The sequence below is a fragment of the Pinus tabuliformis genome, chromosome 2_2 (genome assembly GCF_031772625.1).
Source record: "Pinus tabuliformis cultivar Carrire ecotype Pingquan chromosome 2_2, CPIR1, whole genome shotgun sequence".
Taxonomy (NCBI): Eukaryota; Viridiplantae; Streptophyta; class Pinopsida; order Pinales; family Pinaceae; genus Pinus; species Pinus tabuliformis.
The window spans coordinates 779,489,631-779,499,254 of NC_142300.1; positions in this window are offsets into that span (position 1 = coordinate 779,489,631).

Below are 9,624 nucleotides of genomic sequence, written 5' to 3' on the forward strand. Positions count from 1 at the left end.
ACTGCACGGACATTACCCTATTCACTGACTTTGACTTTTAGGCTTCTTATGAATGTTTGGTTTAACTTAGGCTCAAATTTTAAAATTTTTTATAATATATTTTTAATTTAAACTAAATATTTTCATAAAAATATATAATTATATTTTTATAAAAATAATATAGCTTAAATTAAAATTAATATATATAAAATAAAATAAAATGAACGATTCAAAAGCATAATAGTTATATCTCTCATCATTTAGCCCAATAAGAAAGTGACAATTTCTTTTGATTTTTTATTTTCTTTTAATTTTCTGTGTTCCAAAATATGTTACAACATCGGCTCCAATGGGGATTGCTTCCCCCTACGGGATGCAGAGAACTAGTAGACCAACTACCTTATCTATTGGGTATGGAGTCATACCATAAAATCATCAATCATTTATCTGCCATCATGTAATGTATGACCAATCTCCATCATCCAGCTGCTACATATACTAGTAGACCAACTGCCTTATCTATTGGGTATGGAGTCATACCATAAAATCATCAATCATTTATCTGCCATCATGTAATGTATGACCAATCTCCATCATCCAGCTGCTACATATTAAACCTGCAACTGTGAATGGAAACTTATATTGCTTGCACTAATCTAGAGACTTATTCATTCTGAAATCTAAAAATTGAAAACTATTGAAGTGAAACAACTCACACTGTAAGTGGTAAGCACAAGAATGCCTAATTCATGGGCTATGGAGTCAATCAGTTAATCCCTTGGAATTCATTGTACTCAACCAAACTAAACTTAATACTGAAATATTGAAATATAACTGAAACAATTATTAATAAAGATTTAAACACGAACACAACAAATTACAGAAATAACCATCAATATAGAGATGTAGCATAAATAATGCTTCATTTAATTACTATAAAACTCTGAAATATACTTATAAACAGAAATGGAAATAAACCAGCTAGGGCGATGGTAGCTTTATCTCTAAGTAGAGATGTGGGGGCTACATGCCTCTGAAGTGTGTTACAATGAGGCTCGAAGGCCTATTTATTGTTGAGAAACAATGGGAAACCCTAAACATCCAAAAACATAACCCTAGAAGATGAAACGCCAAATTGTGGGCCCCGTTTGGGTAAATTGGTACATCAAATTTCAGGGGTCGTAACTTTGGCATACGATCTCCGTTTGACACACACAATATCTCGTCAAAAATATCTATCTGAGAACTACAACTTTGGGAAGAGGAACATCGGTCCTTAGACCCATGTTGCTCCCATTTTTCCCAAAAAACATCGTTTAGGGCCTCAAAACGACTCCAAAAGTTCAAGACCCAAAAGACAGCTAAAAATAGTAAACTGTGCTACAATTAAGGAAACTGAAAAGCTGAAAGAAACAATGGTGGGGGTCCAAGTGGACTTGCCTAGTGGCCACCAATATCCACGCGGATCATTCCTCCCCCCTTAGGAAGCAATGGTCCCCATTGCGTTGAGTTCCTCCATGAGATGAGGAAAATTCTGCTAAACTTGGTCCCTGGTGAGCCGCCTGCCCTGGTGAAGGAGTTGGCCTGCTTTGACAACTTGATACAGCTGGATATTCTGTTGGCGTATACTTTTTCAGACTTAAGGGATTAGATGACGAAAAAGGAATTTTCGAGTTACCTTTACGTACCTTTTCAGACTCTCTAAAAATGAAAAGGACCGAGTTATCTTTGTCGTTAAACTTGTTAAAAAGATTAATAGTGACAAACTTGTCTTTAGACGAGAACGAGTTTCACTATCGCTAGGCTCGTTAAAACATAGCGATTAGTTTGCACGAATGGCAAATTATAGAACAAGCATATGTTATCTTCCTCAAGATTGACAAAAATAAAGAGGTACTGGTCAGCAATGACTGGGGAAAAATTGGGAAGAAAACTCAAAGAATCTTTATTGGTAACAAGTCGCTCTTGAACATGACGCTTCCACTCCGTGTCTAAGTCGGGTTGGGTTGTTTCATTCACCGGCCACATCGCCATGGTCTCGCCATATGATCCACATTTGGGGTTAATGCTACCAATACATCACATAAGTGTCGCCGACATGTTCAAGAGAAGTCATCCAGAGAAGTCACCTGTGTCCCACCCACTACCATACATTATACTCCATACTTTCATGATCTCCACCCTGAACCATATATCATCAGATCGTTTTCACCTCCATCAAAATCATTTGCTCCATTCCATGTCATTGATGTGGGATTCATTAAGGCCCTCCTTTGACGGATCACTTCTTGTCGACATCAGCTCATTATCCAAGAAGTTGGTCTAGGAACACCCCATTCAGTACTTTGAAGCTTGCATGCCTCAATGGCAAGTTTCTCACTTCCGGCAACAGGTTTACATCAATGGCCTTCGACCAAAAGATTTTGCGTGGTGTTCCACACCAAGTCCTTTATTCACACCACGTGAATTGTACTGTAGTACCTTGAGGGTCATTATCATTATCGGTGATTCCTCTCGCGCCTGTTAACAGTTTACATCATTGACTGGTAATCAAGCGATGTCTTTCCATGTTCGACTTCAAAACATTTCTCACATGGATCGAATTGTACTTCGAGTGAAGATCAGACGAGATTGAAGACCCCGGATCTAGTTTCATCCATCCGGGCTGCGAAATATATTCAGGAAAATAAAGACATTAAATGTACAGCATTGCAGCACAGATAATCATCCTACCAAAAGGATGATGGCTCTATCAGAATCATCAGTCTACACTCAGATGATTGTCTGTCCTATGTACATGAAAATGAATTTATAAAGCTGAGCATGGGAATGCCTACCTCAGCTAGATCATGAAAAATAGTATGAAGATAATGTATTGTATTGTATCTTATTACAGGTCTCCTCCCAGCATTGAAAGAACTTCGGATCATCATAATAAAGCATTTCACCCGATTAACGACCTCATACTTTAGGGGGCAACTGTTATAGACATTTTTGTGCTTTGCAGCACCAAGCATGAAATGTCCATAAACCAAGGGCTCTTAAGTCCCTAAAAGTGTTGTTCCAACCCCTAAAGGAACAAGGTCAACAAATTACAGCTTCTCCCAGAAGTTCGCCACCAGAAACTGCTCAGAATCAGTCAAATCAGGATCATTTCAGCTGCTCCACTAGCTAAGTGCGTTGCATAGCACCTAAATACACTAGATAGGTGCATTACAACGCACCTAGATGCAATATCAGGGTGCGTTGAGCGGGAAATGACAAATGGAAGTGCCATTCCGTGAGGTGGAAAGACAATGGAAGCTTCCAGAATCTTCTCCAATGACACTTGCCTCAGTGAATTCGACCAAGGATGAGTAAGAGGCTTTCAGTCTCCAAGTGGAAGCAAGAACTGACAGAGAGAAGACACTAATCAAATCATAAGCTGACTCATCCTCCTTGCATACATCTATATATGGATCCCTCATCCCAGAGATCCAGAGGCTGGAATTTTGTACATTGCAAAGAATTGTTGTTGGTTTTGAGATAGATATCAGAGTATTGGGTGATTTATGCTTTGTTGGAGGTGAAGAAGGGGCTTCTTTGCTAGGAGGTTGATGCTGGGTCAGGAATCATCGGTTGTAACTCCTCCTGGATCTTCTTGTTATATCAATAAAACTATTTGAGTTTTGTCCTACATGCTTGTGTATCATTGATGCTTGTTACATTTGTATGTTTAGCTTAAATCTGATCCTAAGCTATTTATGAATATAGATCCATGTCTTTGTATAGTTTTCTTTTTCTGTGATCTTACAGGAACTTGGTGAAGCTGGGCGAGTAAGGGAGCAGGTAGCTGGAAGCTGTCAAGGAAGAGAGGGATTGGATCAAAGGACTAGCGCAAGACATAGGTCGGTTCTTTCTATCCCCCTCTATCTTTAATTCATAAAGGAAATACAAAAGTAGTTTTCTCTGTTTGTTTCTAAGGCAGCTATCACACGTTAGTGGGATAGAGCAGTTCTAAATAGACACTTTTCCCGGTAACAATACTGGAGGTAGCCCCACCTACCACCACTTCTTTGATCTTTGCTAAGAAATGCAGCAAGATCATCTACCAGACGAGGGATTTATTTTTTGTTTGGTTCACTCCCAAAGTAAGGGGAAGATGGTTGCCACATCCATGTCCCCTGTGAAGGGTTCCTCCATGCAGCAGCAGAAACAGATGGATATGGTCATGAAAGAACACAAGAACATCTTCTCCCCAACCACAAGGATACCATGCAAGTTTCAGGTGGGCAACAAAGTCTGGTTGCATTTGCAAAAAGAATGCCTTACGAGAGCCCATCAAAAGCTTTGACCACTCCAACATGGTCCTTACACCATTACCAAAGCGGTGGGAGACAATTCATTTGAGCTGAGAATTCCCCCATTTCTTGGCTTGCATCTAGTGTTCAATGTGGACTGCCTTCAACCATACTTTCCACCATTACTAGACACATCTGACATTGCAGAATAGCTCACGCCGACAGAGTTAAATCCAGATTGCATGGAATAAGTTGCAACTGATCAGATCATGGACACACAAATCAAACACACTTGCCAGAAGAATATCCAACTGTATCGAGTTGTCAAAGCAGGCCAACTCCTTCACCAATGCAAGTGGCTCACCAGGGACCAAGTTCAACAGAAGTTTCCTCATCTCATGGAGGAAATCAACACAATGGGGACCATTGCTTCCTAAAGCGGGAGCAATGATCTAGGTGGATATTGGTGGCCACCCACCAAGTCCACCTGGACCCCCACCATTGTTTCTTTCAACTTTTCAGTTTCCTTAATTGTAGCACAGTTTACTATTTTTAGCAGTTTTTTGGGTCCTCAACTTTCAGAGCCATTTTGAGGCCCTAAACGATGTTTTTTGGGAAACCTGGGAGCAACATGGGTCCATGGATCAGTGTTTCTCTTCTTAAAGTTGTATTTCTTGGATAGTTATTTCTAACGAGATATTGTGCACGTCAAATGGAGATCATATGCCAAAGTTACGACCCCAGGAAGTTGATGTACCAATTTACCCAAACGGGGCCCACAGTTTGGCATTTCATCTTCTAGTGTTAGGTTTTTGGATGTTCAGGGTTTTCCATTATTTCTCAACAATAAATAGGCCTTCGAGCCTCATTATAATACAATTCAGAGGCATGTATCCACCACATCTCTTCTCAGAGATAAAGCTACCATCACCCTAGCTGGTTTATTTCCATTTCTGTTTGTAAGCATATTTCAGTATTTTATAGTAATGAAATGAAGCATTATTTCTTCTACATCTCTATATTTATGGTTATTTCTATAATTTGTTGCATTCTTGTTTAAATCAGGATTAGTGGTATTAGAGCGGTCTACCCTTTCTCTGTCTCTCTTTGCATGTCCCCAATGAGGTCGAGATATAAGGAGTTAGGGCTTGAACTGGTCGAAGCTTTCCAAGACCAGCCTCACAAATTCCGATGGCCTCCCATGGCAGATGAAAAGAAAGATGAGGGGGTAGCAGATCCTATCAAAATCTTTCTCGGAGAAGCCCTCGAGCAACAAAGGAATGCGATGATGGAAAAATTTGCCTAGATCCTTCAGCGGCTACATAGAGGCGACACATTAGCTTGCGACAACTACACTAGAAATAGCACACCCTTTAAGGTAGAAGTTAATTTTTAAATCCCCATATTCGAAGGTCAAATAGATGCAGATGCCATAGATAAATGGTTAAATATGCAAGAATGGTATTTTCCTGTTCATGATTTTTCCAGCTGGGAAAATATTATGTTCGCTCTTCTCAAAGCAGCCCCCATGTCAAGGACTGGTGGGAAACCTACTACGAGCAAAAGGATGAAAGTATGGGCTCACTATTTTCATCCCCACCTAGTTGGAATTCATTCTAGGATCCTACCAAAGAGTAGTAATACCCTATCAAAATCTATGCGGACAAATACATAAAGTGGACCATGCTACTGCAGAGAAGGGACCAAGATTTGCCGGAGTTCACCAACACTTTCCATACGCTTCGCACACAATTGGGTATCAAATATTCTCAGCTGCATCTGGTACTCAAATACCGTGGCTGCCTACATAGATACATCCAGGATGAGATGGAGTTCCTGAACATCTCCTCGCTTGGCACGGCGTACCAATATGCTGTCAAAATTGAGAAAAAGTTTAAACAAAAGAAGCAAGATTTTGCATTAGGAAATCCAAAGACCAAAGGACAAACAGAAGGCAGGGTGACCCAAGATAACCTATCAAAGCTGCAAGAAAAGAGCAACACCACGAAGTCAAATAAGGACATAGGAAATTGGTGTGAGTTCCACAAGAGCTCCACTCACAACACAAGTGAGTGTCGGACCAAGTAGTGGCTAGTGGCTGAGTTGAAGGCTTCAGAATCATATGCATGTTCGAACCTTGAGACAGAACCTGCAAGGGGAATGGTAAAGGGAATCAGATTATTGATGTGGAACCCAGGGCCACTGTTGGCACCGCCAAGGTCTAGAAGAATGAGATCGAAGATCTAGAGGAGGGGGAGCGTCTTTTCCGCTCACAGATGTGGGTGAAGGGTTCACCGCTGCAATTCATTGTCGATAGTGGTAGCAAAAAGAACCTTATTCCAGCAGAGGTCGTGAAGTGTTTGGGCCACCACATCCATAGCACTACAGTGTCGGGTGGCTTCACCAAGGATGAGATCTCAAAGTCTTCCAGTAGTGCCACCTCCCATACAACATCAAACCCTTCACAAACGAGGTATTGTGTGATGTTGGACCTCTGGATGTTTGTGATGTATTATTAGGCCAACCATACTTATGGAGGTGACATGTTTTGTATGAGTCAAGGCTTTGCGCTGTTATTATTACTTTGGGTAATTCATCATACAGGATACTGGAGGTAGCCCCACCTACCACCACTTCTTTGATCTCTGCTAAGAAATGCAGCAAGATCATCTCCCAGACTAGGAAATTTATTTTCTGTCTGGTTTGCTCCCAAAGTAAGGGGAAGATCGTCACCACATCCATGACCCTTGCGAAGGGTTCCTCCACGTAGCAGCAATAGCAGATGGATATGGTCATGAAATAACATAGTATCATCTTCTCCCCAACCACAGGGTACCACACAGGTTTCAGGTGGGAAACAAAGTTTGGTTGCATCTACAGAAACAATGCCTTACAAGTGCCCATCAGAAGCTCTAACCACTCTAACATGGTCCTTACATAATTACCAAGGTGGTGGGAGACAATGCATTTAAGCTCAGCATTTCCCCATTCCTTGGCCTATACCCAATGTTCAATGTCGAGCACCTTCGGCCATACTTTCCACCATTAGTAGACACATCTGAGATTACAGAACAACTCATGCCCATAGAGTTAAATCCAGATTGCATGGAACAAGCTGCAACTGATCAGATCATGGACACATAGATCAAGCACACTCGCCAACAGAATATCCAGCTGTATCAAGTTGTCAAAGCAGGCCAACTCCTTCACCAGGGGAATTCCTTGGTTGGTAGACTCCATTTTCTCAACCCAAGATCAACGTAGGAAAGGGGTAATGAATATTCCATTTAAAATAAATTTTTAGACGCTTTGACACAACTTGTTTTTTCAGTTTTAAAGAGTCGAGAAAAAACAAAAGATGACTCTAGTCTCCTTCGATTTTTAATGAGCCTAAAGTGACAAGTGCTCAGATGGACCTTTTCCATTAAGGAGTCTGAAAAGGAACAAAAGGGACTGCTCTGGAGATCTAGGTAGAGGGAGTACCAAACCAATCGCAAAACTGCATAATACTTTTTATGGTATGGTAGTCAATCTTCCTAAATGCTGTGTTCAGTGCATTGCGATCGATAGGGCGGCAGACACGAATTCCTATGGATAAAGGATTTAAGCCTATAGGGGTCTCCCAATATATACTCGACGGTACGTGGGAGCACAAGTCCATACTGGCACTTATCGTCTCAAAGTGGAGGAATCACCCAACCATCAGTGAGGACAACAGTTACCAGGCTTTACGACGCCGGAATACGTCTCTAGCCTAGACCTCTAAATGTTGTGCGTTAAGTTCCAAAGCGTTGTTAGATTCATTGAATTTATTTTAAGTTGATCTTTCTTATGAAGTTTGCCTTCTGGGTTTACCACGAGATGTAGATGTAATTCCTAAAATGAAATCTAAAGATGATAAGCAAACTTTTATCTCTTTTCAGCAATGAAAATCCTAGCTACAAGGGGAAAAGAAAGACACAATCTTTTCACAAAGGGCAAAGAGCACACTGTAAATGCACTTTCCTAAATCAAGCCAAACAGACTGTCAATATGCAAATGCACATGTGCATGTATTTGTTTTCGACTTTCTTAATATTGATGCTAAAAAGAAAGTTGATGTACAAATCTGAATTTGCTTTCAAGCGACAAACACAAACAAGCTTCTTTTCGAAATCAAAAGATAAAGACGATTACAACACTTTATGATTTTGAAATGAACACTCGTTTTTGACACTACAAAATTACAAATTTAGACCAAAGGCAAAAGTAAAAGTATAGTCAACCATCAACAGCAATCAAACTTTCTCCTATGATCGAAATCGACACTTGCGACAGATCTAAATCAAAGGACGACAGTACGACTATTCTACTTTTGCAATGGAAAACTGTAAATGACCCAACAAACACACAAAAACATCTACAGTTCTTTTGTACAAAGGAGGCAGAATTACAGCAAGGAAAAGGGGTTTTTAAACAGACACATACACTGATCACAGGCTACAAAAATCAGAGGCAAAACTGGAAAGAATGAAGCACAAGAACCTCACCTGCACAAGGCTAGTCTGATCAGCGCACCTGTAACACAGAGAAACTGGATTGCAGCGCATGTTGCCCTTTCGGGAACTACGCTGAAATGCAGGAACTCTTCACAATAGCTGTGCTGGGCCAGAAACGAGAATCTGTCCGGGTTCTGGGTCACGGTTTGCAGTTTAGTCTTTGGTTTTTGGCCGAGTAAAAGCAATCAGTAATGCACAATTAGGGGGTAGATCTAAGGAGGGTCTAAGAGCTATCACAAAGGGCAATCAGATCATTTGTGAATCAGCTGTTCAAATCATAAACAGATCCAGTGAATGGATTGAAGTAGCAGATGTCTACTTTGCATTTGTTATGGCAAATGCAGTTTGAATGCTACTTATAAGTTCATGAAACAAACAAGAAAAGATACATAAACAAACTAATTAGACAATCGTCCCCAGCGGAGTCGCCATTTTGTTACCGGGAAAAGTGTCTATTTAGAACTGCTCTATCCCACTAAGGTGTGATAGCTGCCTTAGAAACAAACAGAGAAAACTACTTTTGTATTTCCTTTATGAATTAAAGATAGAGGGGGATAGAAAGAACTAACCTGTGTCTTGCGCTAGTCCTTTGATCCAATCCCTCTCTTCCTTGACAGCTTCCAGCTACCTGCTCCCTTACTTGCCCAGCTTCACCAAGTTCCTGTAAGATCACAGAAGAAGAAAACTATACAAATACATGGATCTATATTCATAAATAGCTTAGGATCAGATTTAAGCTAAACATACAAATGTAACAAGCATCAATGATACACAAGCATGTAGGAGAAACTCAAATAGTTTTATTGATATAACAAGAAGATCCAGGA